Genomic DNA, 21,274 nt, shown 5'->3' on the forward strand with positions numbered 1-21,274 from the left:
TGTGTGGCAGGATACCCTCTAGGTGATAGTTCTTGATTACTTTTTGATAAATAATTCGTTCTTATTGCGAAATAGGAGCACTATTTATCAATCTGTAATAAAAGACGTGAGGAAATTCTGTCTTTTTTAAAGATAAAAATTTTTGAGGCAAAATACCCAAAAAGAAGTTTGTAAAAAAAAACTTTCTTAGCTGTTTTTGCGAAAAAGCTTAAACTGCCTTAACTTTTATACAATTTTTTCCCATAAACCATTGCGTCAGTTTACGCATCATCAAAGGCAACCAGAAAAGTAGAATTTAGGACAAATTAGATCACGAAAAAGAAAAATCGGAAATTCCGTTTAAGAACATTGAAAATTATCATTTGCAATCAAAATGTTCATATTCCTCTCTCTTTCCTATAGTTTTTTTCGACAACTAAAATCGCTAAAATGCCTCAAATTGTATATAATTTTCAACGCAAAAAATGAGAACTCAACGAGCTTAGAAATATACACGCTATTTAATTTTCGGCCAAAATAGCCAAAGGCTAAGATCCAATTTGAGCGGCTTTATTCTACAACCCAGACAAAGCGAACTGACGATTTATTGCTATCATTTTGTCTGAAAAATGCATCGCAACAAATCGGGAATAAATATTTCATATGCTTCGATTTGTAACCGATCGGATCTGCTTTATATTGTATAAGACACAAAGATGCATGCTGAAGAGCGTTTTAAGTCAACATTTAGACGGCACTATCTAAAAAAATATCAATTTTCTCAAAATTTCTCAAACGATACGCGATGTTCATCGGAAGAAAACCGACTTCACAGAAATCACGCTGGGCTGCTCGGGCCCAAAATAAGCGAACATGTTGACTCATTTTGAACAGTTTGTCAGAGTTCTCGATCGTTGCTTCCTTCATCCAAGACAATTTATTGAGTGCAAAAACCATACATGTACAGCTTCGGCGTTTATCAATCAACAACAGAACAAATCTGCATTAGCTATTTTTTCGCAAAAACTAAAAATATTGTCACACTTATAGTGTCAGCATTAGTAGAGGAATTGACAAGGCAAACAAGGAAAGAATAATTTTTCGAAAACAGAATCGCAAAGAAGAAACATCGGCGATGCCACGTTTAGGAACATTGAAAGTTATCACTTGCAACAGAACTGTCCATATCCTCTTTTCTATCTTCTCTATCTTGTGCCGAAATTGCTGAAAATGCCCTTAAATATATACCATTTTCATAGCAAGAAAACGAGATTGAGACCAATCTGAGGGTCGCTAGTCTTTATCTATAGAAGTTCTTAGCACTCCATGGAGGACTTTATGAAGCATATTTTCCAGTCAATTTTCAGTAAGCAAAAAAACTAACGAATTTCTGCTTTATTTCTTCCGTAAATCGTTCGAGGGAACTTCGAACATAAAAGTTGCCCTAGAAAAGTTGGTGCTGATAAACAAACCGTTCCTCCAGTTCCATCTACCCCATCGTTCTGGTTCGTGGTGATGGTGAAGCGTGAAGTTGAACAAGACGCCAGTCGCATCTGCACTGTTGGTAAAGGTGCGCCATATAAAACGCTCACAATCGGTTTTACAAGCACGTGCGACGCTCTTTTTCCGTTTGTTTACAAAACAAAGAGGTGTCGGAAGTGAGTTTTTACATTGTGCATCTAGTTGGATTATATGACGGCTTTTTGGCAAACAAAAGAAGCCTGAGTGAGTATGGGAAAAAAATTATTCAACTGTTCTTTGCGCATTTTGTTAACATCAAGAAGTTTACTGGCGTTCGCTAAAAAACAGTTAGATGTTAATTTATTTTCATTTTTATGTTCTTTTCGTAGGTAACTAATTTTAAATTTGTTTATAAGCGCCTGAAAGCTACGATGCAAAAGCACTATCCACTGTTGATTGTTTTTGGTTTTCATTTGTGCAGTTAAAAAAAATATTCCATCGGGATTTTTAAGGTTTTTATACTCAACTGGCATTTAATAGGAACAAGGGAATGGCTGCACGTAGGCACAATGGGATAAAATAATAAATCACCCTGGATTATTAGGAATTAATAAACTAATAGAGACTCATCCATTCAAATCTCGTATAATCAGCGTATAAATTGATTAATTGGCCTCTAGAGTAATTTATCCAAATTAAATGATTTATTAAAGTGTGCACCCGAATTCGCAAATTGCCAAAACTTTCAACAACTGCGCAAATTGGCCAAGCCATTTGTCACTAATGAGCGCACTTTAAATAAAATTTCCATTATTCTTCCAAAGTCCGCTAGTCTTAATAGATTTAATTACTTCGTTCCTAGTTGATTTAGCAGCTGGCGATCCACAAATGCCGAAATACAATTACCCTAAAGTGTACTGTTTTGTGTAAGTCGCAATCAAATCAATTAGCATTTTAAATTCTAGAAACATGGATAGTACGCAGAGCTTCGCTAAAAACTAGCTCATTGAATTAATTAGCAATTAACTATACAATGACAATCGTAATGAGTTTAAAATAAAGTGCAGAGGCGCAATGTTTGCGAATATTTTGCCTTTTCACTTTTTAGGCGCTGTTAAGAGCAACCGTTAATGAAGCTGTTGCTAGCGACACTTTCCATTCCCTGATTTTAATTTGTCTAGTTGAACATCTTCCATTTGAATAACTCCAGAGGAAGTACCTACTATAACAGTCTCGAGCGTCGTGCAATATGTTAAGTGCCATACACTATGTCAATTAGAGGTGTAAATGAAATATTCAAATAGGCCGTAGTTGGATACTTGGTATTCATTATGGTTACAATCGAAGTGTTTGAGCTTTAAGATGCAAATAGCGTGCTTTTATTACTTGTGATTGCGGCCGATAATCGTTCAAACGCTAAGTGAGCCAAACGCGATAAAATCTGCCACAGATTTTCATTCAATTGTACTTGGAATTTGTCGATTGGTCCATATCTCAGTCACGATTTTAATTATCTGGATCGAATCCACCTGAACAGTATCAAAAACTTATAATTTTCGTTAAATCTGTGAAATGCTCCACGGATCTTTTTGTGAAATAAACTACAGAAAATCATTTAGGTTTCTTTGACAAAAAGTTGCATATTCTAGTTAGTTTGGCTGCTGCTAATAAGCCATTAACAACGTAATTTTGGTTGTTAACTTGAACTTAATGTGCCGTATATATGAAAAGTTGAACTGCCGAAATATAACCAGTACTGCAAACATGAAAAAGCTCGGTAAAAACCAGGCCTAAAACCAGAACCCATATGTATACCTTCATGGGAACTTTAAACCATGGTACGAGTCATTGTTAGTGTCACATTCGGATGAGCAGCAACAGGAAATCAATTTAAATTTCATCTACACAAGGTTGTTAAATAAGCACACTCTACTCTGCTTTGCGTGGTTTTTCTATGTGGTTTTTAGTCAAACTGCCTGAAAACTAGGCATTTTTCTTCAAGTACTGTTGTTTGAAATTTCCATTTTCAATGGAGGAGATTAATTGGAATTGTCTTGGCATCTGGCTGCGATCATTTATTGAGAATGTTAAATGAATAATTCCCGTTTTATCTTTGGTGGGCAACATAAACAAAACTGAGTAAACAGGAAAAATACACGAAACGGTCTCACGAAAAACGCACTTGAATGTTTTCGGCCTATAAACTGCTTATATAAAACCAAATATTTAGGCTTCCGTGTGTATATAAGGAGGCGGGGATGTTGAATTATTGAAGGATATTGCACATGTAAGATGTTAATGAACAGGAAGCGGTAGCAAACTTTGTTCATTTGAAGCTGGAAGCTTCAGCTTGATGATCTTCCCTAAGACTAGTTAGTTCTTCCGCGGATTTGCTATCGAATTTATTCGAGACAGGCATGTTTTTGCTTTGTTTTTGTTTTAATGGTCGTCGGGTTAAGCAAACGTAGTCCATACTTACTTCCTATGTTATTCATAGAGTCATTGCTGTAGACATAAAAATAAACAAGATGCAAATCTGAACAAATGGCATAGAAGAAGAAATGGAAAGATGGAAAACATTAACTAAGCGTTGAAGAAAAACAACACAAAATGCACAACGCGAAAGTAGGAATACTAGGAAACTCCAACAAGGCAGGAATAAGACCATTTGGACGAAGAATAAGAAATAGCAGAAGAAAAATGGTGATAAATAATGTTAGCTAAAGAAATCTGTATCTAATGAACACGAATTATAAAAAACCACAACGACCGAGATCGGCCTGGTAAAGTCCAATTTCCATACAAAAAGAAAGAAGGAAGCTGATAAGACCTGAAAATAAAAGAATAGAGGGTGAAAATAAACCAGCAAACCACAAACTAGGTCAGGAAACTCAGCAATTAATTAAAGAACGAACAAGAAGAGTGGAAGATCGAGCAAATAACCAAGAGTCTATTTTCTAAACCAAACATTATCAAAGTAGTTGATGCAAGATAGAGAAAAGCTTCAATCACCTTCACAATTCGCTTCATCAGACAAAAAATAGCGAGAAAAAAAAACTATTTTATTTGTGGAGTCTACAACTAATAACCAGCCTATTAATATTCATCGAAAGTAGTTCTGACATGTTGCATCTTCGGGTATTACGTTTCTCGATTTGCATTTTGAATGCGCTCGCGGCCAATTGTTGAAGGGAAAGATGCTGCAATGATTTATCCTCCACTATCACTGAAACACGTCGAGCGAATTCATTTAACTAACGATGCATCAACGGCATCCTTTCAACTCAAATCGGTCTGATTTCTCAGTAATGCTTGTTTAAATCAGTTCGATTAATTTGACGCTTGCTAATTGTACGGGTGGTCTTAAGGGACGTTTTTTGAATTGCGGGCAAGAAATTGATAAGTGGAATTGCTACAAGTTCAGAATGCTCGTCCTGAACTTTGGACTTGATCAATTCCTGTGAAATAATAGGAAAATGCACATTTTTGTTAGCTCCTTTTTAAAAAAAGTGCTTCATTTTCACAATTCTTCTGTGCCATTTCTGATGAGCTCAAAAAAGTCTTGTTTTCTGCACAACAGGTTTTCAATTTTTCCAATTTCTCGTTCAAAAATGCTTCGCAAAGTTGCAAAATGGCACACTTACAATGCGTCTTTGTGCCCTACCGTTTCATACAGTGAAATGTCCATAAAGTAGGCGTAACGATTTTGCAATGCCCGCTAATTTGTTTATAAATACGTTTAACAATAACATTTACCGAGTGAAGTTGTCGGCGACACATTAATCAACATACAGTGGGCTGTTGGTTTTTTACGAATTGGCAGTGGCGTTATTAAGTATTCATTTAAATAACTATGACAAATTGTGTTTGGTTTGATTCTTTTGTTCTTGATAAATATCTGCATCATAATTAAGTAGAGTCCAAAAAAACTTAAATATTGATAAAATGGTCTCCGTACTGCCACTTTAGGATGTTGACTATCAGGGCAATTAATTCTATGACTAATGATCGATGAATTTTGGAATTTTGCGTAGCAATCACTAGAAAAATTGTTTAGTAATTGATGAATTTCTAAAAATCCTGTAGGGATAACTACTATTTAGTCCAATTGGTTACTTATTTTCTGAATGCTATTGTGGAAGCGTCTACGTGGAACGTCTACATTGAACAAGATACAAGGCGAAAGACGATAAAGAAATAAACAGTTTCAATCAATTGCCATGAAAATCTAACCCTTCTGAGCAACTGGTCTCTGAGCTATTTCTAGTTTTGGATCTAAAAACTCATCTTAGACAAGTTTTTCTAGTTTAGCAACTATTTAATGTAGCAAAGGGTTTTAGCTTGGACAAGATTCTCATTGGGTGCACTTTTTTGCAACTCCATGTGAAAATCCTGCTTCTTCCTCACTAGCCTAGAGCTGACCAATAGCTGTTGAGCCGTCTGCAAAGGCAGTCACGATTCTCATAAATAAAAGAATCTGAACTCTGACCGTAGAATAATGAAATGTTCCCAGTGTTGTCTAATTCATGTTGGAGCCTCACTGTTTTTAATCAACATTTGCGGCTAATTACCCTCCACTTGGATCTGATTGGCGAAAGGAAGATATTTTTAGGAACTTAAAGCCTTCACGAAATATGTCCTTATCTATGACCAAATAACATCAAATTGGGTTGAAAGATAAGTTGCTGGATTTTGTCAAAATTACAACTAACCTAAAGGCTGCTGGAAAAATAACGACTTGGAGTTGGAACTGGACTAATTGGATAGAAAGCCCTTTGAAATAAATCAAAATTGGTACCAGAACCATGGTTCCAGTATGTGGCAACATTGAAAATAGGGGGGCCACTAACCCGGCGCTACGAACTCAAGGTTTTCGTGATCGTGGATCTGCAAATCTTTCGAAAAAAAAAAAACATTGCCACCGGTCGTGTTAAAAAGATAGGGCAACCGTTACTCTAATAGGGATAATTTGATGTTGGCGCAACAGCGAAAATTAATGGTTTCGTGGAAATCTAACAGTGGTTTCGACGCAATAATTGACCAGGAAAAATAAGTTTGCATCTGCAATTTCCAGATCGGACAATTCAGTTTGCTGACTCATTCGGAACAAAAGCAAAGCCGGATTTTTGTATCCTCGATGTTTAGTGAGTCTAATCGATGGATAATTGTCGAATATGTAGCGTAATAATCAAGTTTCTTAACAAATTTTATTATTGATTCACTTACCAAAAACGCCAAACTTTGATAGCTTTTGATAAATTTTTAAGAATGCTCCGCATGTTAATTTTTTAACAGTTTCGATCATTTTTTTATATGATTTTATTGCAAAATTCTGCTGCAAATTGACATCGATTTAACCTTTTACTCAAAGTGAATAGATAAACTATTAGATAATATTTGAATTAAACACACCAAAGAAGAGTTACCTTAGTATCCTGAATTATATTAATTTGTGAAGTTTTCCAAATTTATTTAAGACAAATTTTTTATAATTGCTTATTTATTGCTTTTGATTTCGTGTTATTGACATTAAAAAACTAATTTCACTGTTGCACGCTACTTATTGACTATATAAACTAAATGACTCCATATACTCCAAAATATTACTGAGAGCCAGTGGTCCTTAACTACAAAGAAGTGTATAGATTAATTTAATATTTAATTTTCTGTTTTAGTTCTTTCAATTCCTCAGTCAGTTTCCGAAAAAAGCTTTCAAAATTTTCAATATTTGGTCATCCTCAATTTATTTAATAAGTGATTTATCAAACTATTAGTAAAATTGCAAATAAACGTACTTGAAACTTGTCCATTGACAAAAGCTAACGGAAACATAATATTTCGTTCAAAAATTTGATTACTCAAATGCTTTACTTCTTTTCTTATCTGGGGCAATATTGGATATTTTCAAAAATCATTTGAAATTAACTTAGAAATTGTTTAAAGTTGAAAGTTTGAAGTCTCAAAATTCCTTTTTTTTGTCATACTTAAATCAAATTTGATTCAATGATTTTTTCATTTTCATTAATTTCAAATTAACGCTATTCCATTCCTCTGACATAATATTACAAAACATCTACTTCAGGACTGAATTTTCTAATTGGTATTTTAAAGTTAAAATTCTTTAAACTTAGATTGCTTATTTAAGAAAAACTAATTCAGGAACTAAACCAAAATTTCAATTTTTGATTACCAGAACTTTATCAAAACTTTTACGCCTTTAAACAGTGTCTGTTACATTTAGGAAAACGCCCTTTAAGATAAATCTTTGTTTTATTACTGCTGTAATTGGCGTGTAGTCACTTCGAGTTCCCATATTTTCATCTTAACATGCGTGGGCCTCAGCAAAGCCATTTCTATAACCTTTTCGCTGTTGTTCATAAATAATCCTTATTGGTAATCTACGGTATTGAAAATTGTGCAGACAAATTGCTAAAGGGTGATAAATTTTCGAGCCTATGGCGACTCTTTATGGAAATTATTGGTACTTATCTAAAGCTATTGGATGGATTTGTAATTTAGTAACCGCATTTTGGTGCTGGATTCTATTGGTTTCTCTAAGGTTAATTTCAAATCTCCTACGAACGTTCAGTCGATGTGCTCTCAAAAATAAAGCTTCTTGTAAACCTTTGCAACTTCGATGAAAAATGAAAAATGGAGGTCAGATGCGTGAAAACAAAATACATTAAAATACAATAAAGTACTTTTATTTATATATAAATAATCTTTATTTCCTACAGAAAAAGGCTATAGAAAAGTACTTTTATTAGCATAGAAAATCCGGCAAATAATAAAATGCGCAAGGAAGCTAAATATGGTCGAAAAAACAAAAAAATATTACCGGAAAAACGCACTTGATTCCTCGTTCCACCTGGTTAAATTCTGAGTCATTATTACGTTTGCAATTTAATGAGTGAATTAGCTGTGGTCAATTAATTCCGGTTTGACTCGTGGATTTGTCGTCGTTTTTATAAATTGGAAATGGTGGCGCAGAACTGCGAAAAATTGCGGCACACAATTGCTCTGACCTTCTATTCCACTTATTGTTACTGCCGAACATTGAAAGCATCTTCGAATGCGATTTTTTTTTCGGGAAATTATGCAGTTTTCCTGTTCCTGTCCGCACAATTCTGATAGAATGTAAAGCCTAGTCGGGCATGAAATGATCATTTTTCGCATGCGAAACGGTCTGCTTAGTGATCTGCTAATTTCCTGCACCATTAGCTCCATCCGCGTAATAATTCTCAGATTGAAAGACCTAAAGATTTATGGTCATATCATAGCTGCTTATACTAGGCCTAGCGGCATTATTTTTTGCTAAAATTCTATAAAATGTCTCTTCTTTATATGGTTAGCTGGATGATTCACCTACTGAATTCCAGCCGCGAATATGGAAGCTGAAAATCCAATGTACCCTGACGCCTAAACAAATCACTTATTTACAACAATACCAATTTGTAACAGCATATTTCTTAACGAACTATTGTTCCTTAACAGTTACAATTATTCATTTGTCATCATGCTTAACCAACTGTTAAATGGCTTTTCGGTTTCATATGAGCAACTTTCTTTTGCAATAGATCCCATGCCAAGAAGGAAAAACGTTGATAACTAGAACCATCCTAGTGGCGTTTTTCTAGCTGTTGAGACACGATCCAATAGCCTCTTCCTTCATTAAAACACGATTACTGACTTACATGCCTAGTTTCTTTCGTTCATGTAAATGAAATAAAGAAAACACGTTTAATGACCAGTTGTAATGACTAATGACATGAGAAATATTGCCTAGGAAATCAGCAAGATGATATATAAATAATGTATGGTTTTGAACATGGTTTTTTTGATGTTGTATGAAATATTCTTGAATTATGCCAAGTTACCGCAAAAAATCGGTGGCTTGTTTATGGCATGGTTCGACATTCAATTTGCATTTTTTCAGCTTGATTTTTACGAGCAACCTCATTTTTGGATATTTAGAATTTTGGTAATAGGAAATATGGTTTGCTTGTTTTTCATTCACATTTTAGTGCTCTACGTTTGGTTGCAAATTGACTTTAAATGATGAAGAAATCACACGGTTTGGTACAAATGTGTGCGCTGTTACTATCATCATAAAATTCTAACAAACTACCTAGTCAAGATAATGGACGTTTTTTTTTGTTTGGAAGATTTATGGTGTTTTTACCTATTTTCATCATATTTGCCAATGTGACTTGGAGTCTTTTGAATGTTTTTGAATAATTCTAAGAGCTTTTAAAAGCTACTTAAAACGTCCATGTCTTTCATATAAATGGCGGGAAAATCGAAAATGTTATAATTTTATTTAGTAGGTCTTAATAGGTTCTAAGATACTTTGAAAGCATGCTCAATTTTGCCAATTTTCAAAATGATATAGAAATTTTTCAACAAAGATTTGAGAAAGTCCTGAAGCAAGCCTTTATATTTTTCTTTGATTTTAATTATGTTCAATTTCATAAATTATCTCATGTTAGAAGTCTTATCAAATCGGTATAATTGCATCATCATTTTGTCTTGTCTTGTACTTTTGACTTGCTTATCACAGCCTTATATTAATGAAGCTACGACTCGAAATGAAGCAGTTATGATAGAAAAATAGCATATACTTTTAAATATAATAACACACAATAGTAGTTTTGACAAAGATTTATTAAATATGTTCATTTATATATTATTATTTTTTATTCTGTTATTTTAAAGTCACGCAACTTTGCAAAGGCTCTTTAAACGAGCAAATGTAATCCTAATCGACGAAAAATTTGCAAATTTGTGACATATTCCGTATTTTTTTGGCGATTTTTAACGCGAAACACTGAATACTGTTTACTGTCAAGATGGTGCAACCATTTTTTTCAAAAATCCGCCAAAGTGTATGGAACTATTGGCGGGGTTTGGGACAAATTTTGCAATAATTTTTCAAAAATTTATCATAAAAAATGGAAGCTTTGTGAAAGTTTAAGGTAACGCCTCCTTGAGAGAGCCAAAGAATTGGGAAAAACGTATGGCAAATTATAAATTTTCCACATTTTGCATTGATTTTTAGCGAATTTTGAAATTGACACTGAATGTTCTTGACTGCCAAGATTGTACCAGTTTTTTTTTTAATTCGTCAGTTAATAGTGAATGTATCCACCAAGTTGCTGTTTACGGGTGGAAATAGAGAAAACATGTTTCTAAAATCGCTTTAAATTTCCAATTTAGCATTCGTTCCATACATTTTTGGCCAATTTTTAAGCGCGAAAGCAAATTTTACTGGCCACAGAAAATGTACTACAAATTTTCAAAATTGGTCATTATAAATACAAGCGGGGAGCACGTTTCCATTCACGTCTTTTATCAAATCAAATCAAAATATGCTTTATTGCCACCGAAAAATTCACAAATTTTAAGGACAAAGCGAGTAAAAGAAACAAAACAAAATACTAAAACATAAAGTTCGTACAGTCAACAATGGTAAAAAATTAAAAAAATATAATAAAACAGTACAAAATATATCACGTACGATCGTTATGGACAGAAGATACAAACACAGAGGTCATCAGAGTAAGTTAACCACCTATCGTTACAAGCTGTGCAGAATAACGAATGGATTTAATTTTAATACTGGAAATGTTACTCTGAAAATATGGCAAACAGTAAATTTCCTGACCCCTTTTCGTAGAGGTAACATTGGCCTAAACGTGCAATAATTTGCTCTTTTGCGACATTCTTCATCAGTTGTTAACGAATTCTTAAAAGCAAGCGCGTAAGTTACTCAGAGAAAAATATAACATTTTCTACAAAAAATTAAAATCTGACAAAACTGCATAATTTAATAGAAAACGTACCTTTTGGAAGCTTATAATTAACTAGCGTGAATCATTAACCATCGAATCCAATGACGTCCAACATAAATTTAAATTAATTTCTAATTCCTTCCGACATCGTTCAGATTCAGAGGTTCAGAATTTTTCAAATTCTTTTCAACCGCATGCATTCTACGCAAAGGAATACTTCCTTTGAAGAACCTGTTAAAAGTGGCACGAGCTTCGGCTTCGATCTTGATTAATAACTAAATATTCGTAATTTTAAAATTGCTTTGGAAAATTAGCCGATTCACGTTCTTGAGAATTTGACAATTACAACGAAAATTTTTAGTGTATTGACTAGAAAATGGGGAGTTTTTTCGAGCCTAAAAAACTGACCTGGTCTGAATCTGAAGATACTTGAATTTTAATGCTGCAGTTTTCTGGATTCTAAAATCACATTGTGACGCCCATTTGGAAGCTCTTCAGATGGTTTAAGAAATTGTGAAAGAAAGAAAGTGTTTCGCTAACTCTCAAGAGACAGTGTAAATCTAGAATGTTTGTCCATTTTTGCAGTTACAACAAAGCTTTCGAACCAGTAAAGTGAACTAGCAGATTTTAGGATTTATCCAGAGAATCCGCCTAATTAATCCGAAAAAAATGCCAGCACTGCTAGCAGAAGACAATCAATTAATGCTAGCCGTTAAACCAAACACCCAATTAATTACCATTGACATACTAAATTCTTGAGCCAATCCAAGGCGTTAAATTAGTCCATTCTACCACAATGAAAAACATTAGTTAGATCGCGGTTGATCGTTTGCAATAAGTGCCACAACAATAAGCTTCAGCCTTGCTAAACTGAACCATATAAATTCCAATCTTGAAGTTTGCGTCAGAAGATTTATGGAAATCATCAAGAATTTCAGCTGCCATGGATGTTGAATTGCGTCAACAGAAGCATTCTTGCAAAATATTGTCAGGACATATCAAAAGTGGATCTGGCTTAACGGTACGTGAGGTTCTCTGACCTTCCCAATAAACAACAAAAGGAATTTTAATGCAGTGATCTTTAAAAATGTTTCAGGTACAGTTATATAAGAAGTTGTTTGTTCGCTTCATGTTGTTAGAAAATACGGACAATTAATTAGTTTTCGACTTGGAAACTTTAGCTTTTAAGCGGATTGCTTGTTGCTCTTAAGTGTTTCTCATTTGCATATTAATGCCCAAACATATGTAAGAAAAATAGATTTAGAATCAAATGGGGGCTTACAGATGCAAAAAGCTAAAGCTCGAGCTTAATGGCTACTTTTTGTAGGTTTTTTAGCAAACGTGCACTATTATAACCATTTAAGTAATGTGCCATAATGGGCATTACACCCGATCAACCACAACCGGGTTACCATTATTCAGTTTTTAGCGTTTTATAGGATTTCTTTAGAAGTGTCCTTACGGTTCATTTCCGTTTGTTTGCAACACGCAGTAGCGGTGATTTTCTTTGATATGCCAAGTCAAGTTTCAAAGTCGTGCTCATGAGACCGAAGATAAAAACATCCTAAGCAAGATGAGTTACTCCACGTGTTATCTTAACAGCCACCAGCATATTAATTACCATAAAGATAAGAAAGGAAATTGGCATAAAACTTTTTGCTCAATGCAGACCATGGGTGGCCACTAGAACCAAATAGATCACACAATATAGCTGTTTTGTATGCATCAGGAAATTAATCAAGCACACTCCCATCCGAAGAATTTCATAGTCTATGACTTGACAATATTTTTAAACAAATCTATTATTACTCTAATATCAATCTACTGTTACATATAATCAAGCGAGCTGGAGGCAAAAAATGTATCTGCTGACCTCTTGGAGTTAGTGTTGAACACAAACGCCGTGAATGTTCATCAATCTAACAATGCGTGTCCAGCCGAGATATTGGGCGTTCCTAAAAAAAATCCCTCCTGAGCTTAATAGGTATTTTAGGTTTCGCCTGAGGAAAATATTCGGCTGCAGAAGAAGAGGACTGAAATTGTTTCTGACCATGAAAACAAAAGTGGTCGCTACAGGTCTAAAACCGATCGGCCATTTAAAAGCGAACACGGCATGCATAAGTAATAACCAAGGCGGACTTTAAGGTTGACCTGTCTTGATAATGCTTTTTGAAGTTGCATTTTAAATAAAACAAAGCTGGAAAATTCTTTGTCTTTATTATAAATGGTCATTACAGCCTTTACAGTCACCACCCGGATTCGAGCCCCAGGCATTTTATGCGGAAACTAGCGGATATTCATTCCGAACGTACCGAATAGAGATAAAAATCATGGACTCAATGTATGAGAATGTTTTACATCGAACAGGAAAAGGCGAATATTTCCTTTTATGTCTGTGAGATGCATTTGAACACAAAGGTACATTACAAATAATATGTACTTAGGTTTAACTGACTTCGATTTCCGTTTACAGAATTCTGCTGTTAAAACTCAATGGCTATGTAACTCTACCCAGTACCCAGGCACTTCAATTAAACGACTCGTTTTAACGTTTATGTTCCACCGAACAGGCCCTGCAGTTTACTATATGTTACATTGTAAATAACTGAGCCTAGTTGGTGACAAAAGGTTAGAAGAAACTCAGAAGCTGATGAAATGCCCTGGCTTTAGCCCAATCTCACACTATCAACACAATGGTGCCCCAGATAGCTGATACAAAGACAATCCTATATTATATTCGTATTCATTTCGACTTCGTTGCCTTGCATTTCTGTACTTTATCCATCATCCATATCGCGTTTTTCGATCTTTTCAATGTTCATTTATTCACATACATTCATACCCACACACCTACTATACCTGTCCAACTTAGAGTATCGAAGCCATTCCAGTGACGTTACTTTAAATCAATTTTTAAATTTAATATTCAAATTGGTCCAAATACAGCTTTAGGCATGGGGTTTTTGAATGCCGAAGAAACAGAGAAAAAGCAACGAGATGATGATTTGAACTCTGTAGGTTGATTTTTAAAATAAATTAAGTTATGTGATCAATTTATCTTAGAATCTCAGTGAAAAAAGTGATGCCTACAGGTATTCAGCTTCAATAGAGTTTGCAGCTGTTACTGATTTATAATTTGAACTAATCCTCGAAAAACTGCAATTTTTTGCATTCGCGAGCTTTATTTATTGTCGACCATGCAATATGTAGAAATAGAGTTAAGAAGAACGTTCAGGATCGAAGACTTTGCTATTTATGCTCAACACAAAAGAGCGTTAAAGATTAACAAGAAAACGCTCCCAAATAACAGACTTTCAAATTAAATAAAATAAATTAGATTAAAAAGAACTACTTGAAATAGGAAATTGGTACTTGCGTTGAAGATTTAAACGATTTTTCATTCATGTTGATATTTCCACTAAAGCCGTTAAAAAATGTATTAAAATCGCTTGCTTTGTTTGAAAAGCTTTCATAAAATCGCCTGTTCTTTCATCTTTCTGCTGCATTTGTATGCATTTTCAAAAATGTGTACCTGCATTCGTCACGACGTCTTCACCTGTTTTAGTTAAACGTTCTGATAAGGCAAAGTGAAAGTGCACTCAATTATACTTTTAATTTATTTTCGAACATTTTATAACTTATTAACATTGGCATAAGTAGCTGAAAATAAGCGACGAGTTAATTTCAATTTTGCTTAAGCTGTATCTTCGCATAGAATCTAGTGCTACCAGACAATTAAGAGCGCATTTACAAGTCAATGAAAACTATCATGAATGCATATTACATTCCAGTGAATTCAAGGCTGCAAAATTCCGGATTTTAAGTAAAACATCAGGTGCATACAAATATTGCTAGAAACGCGCCAAATCCACCTACGAGAAGCCACTTGAGATGTTTCGGAAAAACAGGTGTGGTTTAGAGTGTTACGGAAACTGAAACGTGCATAAATGTAAGAACTACTGCCACTTGTTAAAGTTACGTCAGTAGAATGTCGCATTTAAAGAGTGTGGTCACTTTGAGTGAAAACTTGCGATTTAATTCCTCTAATTAAATATTTCCTTTCCAAGAGAGCAACTTTTGTTGTAATCTCTTTATTAGCGGATTGTATTGTTAAAAATTTGATAGTTTTAACTTCATTGGTTGGTCGACTGCATCATGCACAAGTTTGAGAATACTTGTAGCACACATAAGCGAAACGTCGTTCGAAACGTTGATAAGAAGGAAATGTTTATTCAAAAATCTAATGACCGAAAACTTATGGTAACAACAGAACATTTTTCCAAATTAGTTACTCACTGTACACGAAAATTTAATCTTATCAGAAATCTAGAGAATTGTCCAAATGTCCATTTATCTGTCTCTGGACATCGGAATATTAGAAAGAAAGGTTTTGGTTTGACTGATGATTGGTTGAAAAGATTTGATCACTCTATGGTTCTTTCTCTTCCTTATAAAATAAATGACACGAAAAGATAGGAAAAACTGCTAGGAAATCGAGGCTTTTGCAGCACTGGCCTTAAATCAGTACAAAAGGTTTGCAAGAAAGGTTGCAAAATATTTTAACAAAAATTACTAAATTTAAATACAGCCTTCAGTTTGGCGCTGTTCTACGATCCAAATAAATTACTGAAATATTTACATGGACTAAAGTCTAAAAATCTCTAAACTAAAATCACTGACTCAATAAGTTTTTTGCATGAAAAGATCGACGATCATAGTCAGAATGGGCATATTTCTATTAAATCTAAAAATTTGTTTGGAAGAATTAGCATTTCATCTAATTATTGAAGACATTTGAACATTTTATGTGAAGCGGTATGTTTGCAATGAAATGTCTTCGGTTTCTACCTAAAATTAAGATAAATTCAATACGTGCTGATCATTTCAAGCATGAACCGGCTGTTCGTTATCAACAGCTGTGCACGTTTTTGTGGAATAGAAACGGATCCAACTGATCCTTTTCTACCCTATTCAACAAATTTATGTCGGTTTTGCAAGAGTCCCGTAGTTTGAAACTATGAAAATTTGCAGGATATGTTTTTTTAACGTGGTTTCATATTTTTTAAGCCGCGCTACCAACAGCGGAAAGGTTTAATAATTTTAACATATTTTTTGCATTGCAGAAGTGCACTTTATAGGTTTCCTCTGCTTTTACAGGACAACACGAAATGTTTGTGAAAAGAAAACTAAACATATAAAAATAAGCAAAGCGAAGTAATTCAAAGACACTAGTCTAGTAGATACTAGTTAAATAAAATTGGGAAAATGGTGTTTACACATTATTACACTATTTGCTAATACATAATCTAGTTTACTTTATATAGCTATTTTAATAATCAAAACATCCGAAAATAAGTTGTTCACCCCCATGTCCGAATCAGTCCTGAAAAACGTTTTCAGATATCCTCGTCCTCAACTCCCACTTTCGGTTGCAAAGGTAGAAAATTAATATTGAAAAAGATACTTGATCGATGACATATAACCGAAATCGCTCGTTATCTCGAATATATCCCAAGAAATTGCTTTTTTATCTCGTCCTGCTCCGGAACCATGTCAACATGAACCATCAATCTTCCGAAAGCATTTTCACGTAAATTTAAGCAAAATTAATGAAAAACACTGTGAACTTGAACATCCAAGTTACGCCCATGAATCAATCGAAATCGAGCTCATACACGATGGAATGTCTTCGGGTTTTCGGACATGCAACGGGGCCTGAACTAATTAATTCCCAGACGAACTTTTATCAAGCCATTCTAATTAACTTGTCTGTTTCTACGAAACGTCTACTGTTCTCGAAGACGTAGATGGCGGGTAGTGAAATATACACCTTTGTTTCTTTTTATATGGCCATTAAGCTTAAGATATATATAGAACAATGAGTCGTTTGTATTAGCCGAACATCGAAGACTTCCGTATTTTTATTAATTTTACACATGCTAACAGAGTGAGTGCTAAGGAAATGAGAAATTTGTAGAACATCATTTACATCAAATTAAGCTGTGGCAAAAAATATGTAAACGTGCTTTACAGTCTTTGTCTAGAAATGAGCGTTTTTGCGCTCACGAATAAGCACTCAAAATATGTTCGGTTATTTCTAGAGTGTATCACATTCACAATTGCATAGACTTCCTTATAGCCCAAGATGAGAAGGTTGCAATTAATAAACGTCTCATTTTCACATCGCAATGCAATCTGATCTAACTATGCAAATATGAGAGAAACGCGCTCTTTGTATGTACGGCGCATTTTTCGATTGCTACCGAATGTGTAAAATCGCCTTAATAACTTATGTCATACATGATGCAATTAATGGTCATCTAAAATGTGTACAGCACATATATCACTGTTTAATCCTTATGATCGTTCGGCTTCCTACAAGCATTTTAAGCCGGTTATTATAGGCATGATTTTGTAAAATCGCTTATCTATAGATGTGAATGCTAATGGAAACCACTGGACGTATGCGATTATTGCATTATATTTCTAATTTTAATGCGGATATATATTAGTCAATAGGTTAGAGTTCTTAGTCTTGGAGGATTATTATGGCTTTTGAATGATTTTGTGTTTTTTTTTTTAATTATAAGCCGATAAAACTCGATTATTGCCATACTTATCGAGCACCAAAGGATTTCAAGGGCCAAGCGCATTCAACAACCCCAAAAATACCAAAGGCAGTGTCGAGTAGACAAAATTGCACAACTTTCTTAAAATCATTGATTTTTTGCACTAAAAACCAAAGTTTAGTTAATTTTGAAAAATTATTAATTGAATTATTTATATAATCGACAAGATACTAATATCTCGTGTGCTACAATTAAACGATTTGATAAACATCTAACATAAAAACGGAGAAACCGGTAAATTAGAATTATTGTCGTTCCTGGACAAAGGTTTTTGGGTCATGCTCTTAGTGGGACAAATGAACATCTGGCACAAGAAGAATGTTTTAAAAGCTGCTTTTGATTAAGCTTTCAGGCGTGGCTCATCGGAAGGTTAGCAAATATCTCAAATAATAGTTACGCTTTTCAGGATGAAAATGTGTTAATTCCTCTTTTTGTCTTTATGAACATGATAATTTTAGTATCTCGCGATATGAATAACTCTCATGGTGTCAAAAATTGCGCAAATTTTAAACAATTTATTGATTCCAAAATCCAAGTTTCAAAATTTGTATTACCGAAGAACCGAGTACCCGGATTTGAATATTCGACGAAATTGATGTTATTTAGGATTTTCAAATGGTTATTTTTTAGTAAAAATTGACTCGAATTTACAAAAAAAGTTCTTAATGCGCTTTGCTTTACCCCACAGAGTTTTGTTTGTTTATGACTGAAAAACGTCAATAATTATCGGAGATAGTTTGCGCTGATTGATAGAAAATAATTTTCCTTAAAAACTGTGAAAAGCTCATTGCATTTTTTTTTTAATTTCCAGTCCAGAAAAATTAAAGTTCCTTTTTAAATAACGTCATATTAAATTTCCTTCGGTGTGGAAAATCGATTGACCAACAGGATTTTTTTATTTTTCCAGTATATGAAAGCTGTATGAATCAATACTTCCGAAATCATACTATTTTTCTCACAGTTCAAAGAAAGGCTTACAACATTATAAATCAGAAGATTGGCAACAAACATTCATGCAGTCGATTATTAGATTTTTTAGTGCGATTTTAAGACAAAAAATGTTTTGTCAACAAAACATTTTTTGTCTTTTTTTAGTAAAACCTGCTTGAGTGTTTTGGTATTATTTTGATTCGTCGATACTGTTCTTTGCTCTGAAAATCAACAGATGTTTTAAGAATCCGGAATGGCATTTAGATGCATGCAGAGTATTGATTAAGATATTCTCCAGTGTCTCAAAACACAGTGTTTCCTGCCAAGTTTTAATTTTATGCCCAATATAAGAGACATTTTCCAAGTGTTTTTCCTCGTGATTTAATGATATTGAATTACTCTGTTTTTTCACATTAGCATCCATTGATCTCCAGCTTGTTACTACGAATTTCGCAAAAACAGTGTTTCTTATAATACAGTCATACAAAGGTAAAAGCGTAGTTTATTGTTATAGTTTCAATTGAGTTCTTTGTATATTGGCTTTAATTGAGGATTTTAATTCGTGTCGATTTAATTCACTTCTAATATTGTAGAGATGAACAATTTTTACCACTTCCAGGCTTATGCAGATTTATATTCTATGAAACTCTTTAGATTGTATAGTCATTATTTCTTTTAACCCAATTAGACACAATATTTCCCAGTTTGCCGTTCCCATTTTTTCGCTATTTTGATTATTCTGTTTCCACAGATTTTCAACCAAACATGTTCTGTTATTTTTGTTCCCGCGCTTGCTTTCAACATTGAGTTCAAAGCAAGTTTTTCAAAAAAGCAATTTGTCCGATAAAATTGTAAAAACATTAGGAAATTGTGTTGATTCAATTAATGAAATAGAACATAGAAAATAGGGCTGATTGCTGGCTACGTTGGTTGATAGAGAACATCCTATTTTGTCTGCTAGCAAAATTGATAATTTCTTTAAAACGTAACAAAAATATCCTTTTTATTTTCAAATTCTTATAGTTTTATTCTTTAAACGGAATTTCATTCAATCTACTGGCAAACTGCACTTTAGAATGCTTTTACACGTCGGGGCAAATAAAAACTTGAGAAAATAGTGCTAAATAAGTCCTTAAGGAGATCGACTTAACTTAAACATTACAATTACACATAGAATATAATTAATTCTGATAGGGCAAACAAAAATATAGTCACCGAGTGAAAGGGAAAAAACTTTGAAATATTAAAAGAATTATCTTAATGATAAATTATATAGGTAAATCCCGCATTGAATAGCTGAGATATACGATATGTTTCTCGCTTAGTTTTGCCCATCCTGGAGCAAATAAACAAACTATAAATCATTGCAAGCCCCCAGGTGAACATTATCGTGCAAAATGCGAACTTTTTGCACGTGTTGCTTTCAACTTCATTATCTCTTGAATAATATGTTTCTAGATTAGCTTGGCGGCACTAATACCTTGCCAACATGATATAGTAATTTTGCCAAAGATGCTGCTTCACGTTTCACAATCAATTATTCCATTTTTATATGTTATTTGCTCACCACTTGAAACCCGAGAGCGAATCTATTGCAGCAACTGCTTGACTTTTTCCGTACTATTGCGGGCATTAAATTACAAGAAAGTAATTTATACGAGAACACTTAAATCCAATATGTTCCGACTAAAGTAGGATTTCTTATTTCCTACTTCAGTTTTGTCTCAATCCATTTAAGCATCTTTATGTAGTTGCAAAGAGTGGCTGTTAAATAATTCATCTTCCAGCAGTGCCTCATCCAAACAAGGCCGAGCATTTGTCTTTGAAGCAGTAAACACGGTAGTTTATGGGGATTCCTGAACAGTCTTAGAACCTTACTTCAGTGTTTCTTTATTCAGACTGCTGGTTTTCCTGAATATTTTAGATTTTGCATGCTTTCGGGTTGCTGTTATGGCTAAAGTGAAGTAATCAAATTTTTATAAAGGTTTGAAGACTTTTATCAGCACGTTAAGTTTGCAAACTAACGCAGCTTGAAGAGGCATAAATCCAACATTAAATGGCAATTACCTGAGCAGCACATAAAGCATATCTATTGTGACTGGTCGCATGTAACATTAAACCCATCCAAGGCATGTCGCCTTTAACAAAAGTCTTGGTTTTATTCTGTCTAGTGCCACGATGAAGTTAAACAGGATTTAGTGGCAAAAATCTCCAACCCCACTTCCTTGTTTCGGAATACTTAATGGTTTTAGCTGGGTTTGTTCTTTACGCTTTGGGGATCAGAAAAATATCGAACACGCCCGTGACTTGTTCAGATAAACGGCCAGAAGCAAGTGGTGCTGTTCAGGATATTTTCCTGTTTAGTCGAGAATTAATTTGGGACGAGTTGAAGACTTTACATAAAAAAAAGAAAGTTCTGCCACATTCAACTAAAATCTGTTAGATGAACTTAATTAACCATCTGCAATATATTTCATAATAATT

The 21,274-nt window shown here is 34.0% G+C and overlaps 1 protein-coding gene across 2 annotated transcripts in view; it reads left to right on the top strand.

The window, feature by feature from the left end:
- The first annotated feature begins 1,493 nt into the window (after positions 1–1,493).
- LOC125503625 overlaps positions 1,494–21,274 on the top strand; it is a 31,182-nt gene continuing 11,401 nt past the window's right edge. For both annotated transcript variants that reach the window (XM_048664341.1, XM_048664340.1), the window contains exon 1: positions 1,494–1,704. The gene's annotated coding sequence lies outside the window, so the exon portion shown is untranslated. The remainder of the gene's footprint in view (positions 1,705–21,274) is intronic.

This window comes from Dendroctonus ponderosae, unplaced genomic scaffold (genome assembly GCF_020466585.1).
Source record: "Dendroctonus ponderosae isolate FM_Combo_2020 unplaced genomic scaffold, Dpon_F_20191213v2 Dpon_F_20191213_206, whole genome shotgun sequence".
In the NCBI taxonomy this organism is placed as follows: Eukaryota; Metazoa; Arthropoda; class Insecta; order Coleoptera; family Curculionidae; genus Dendroctonus; species Dendroctonus ponderosae.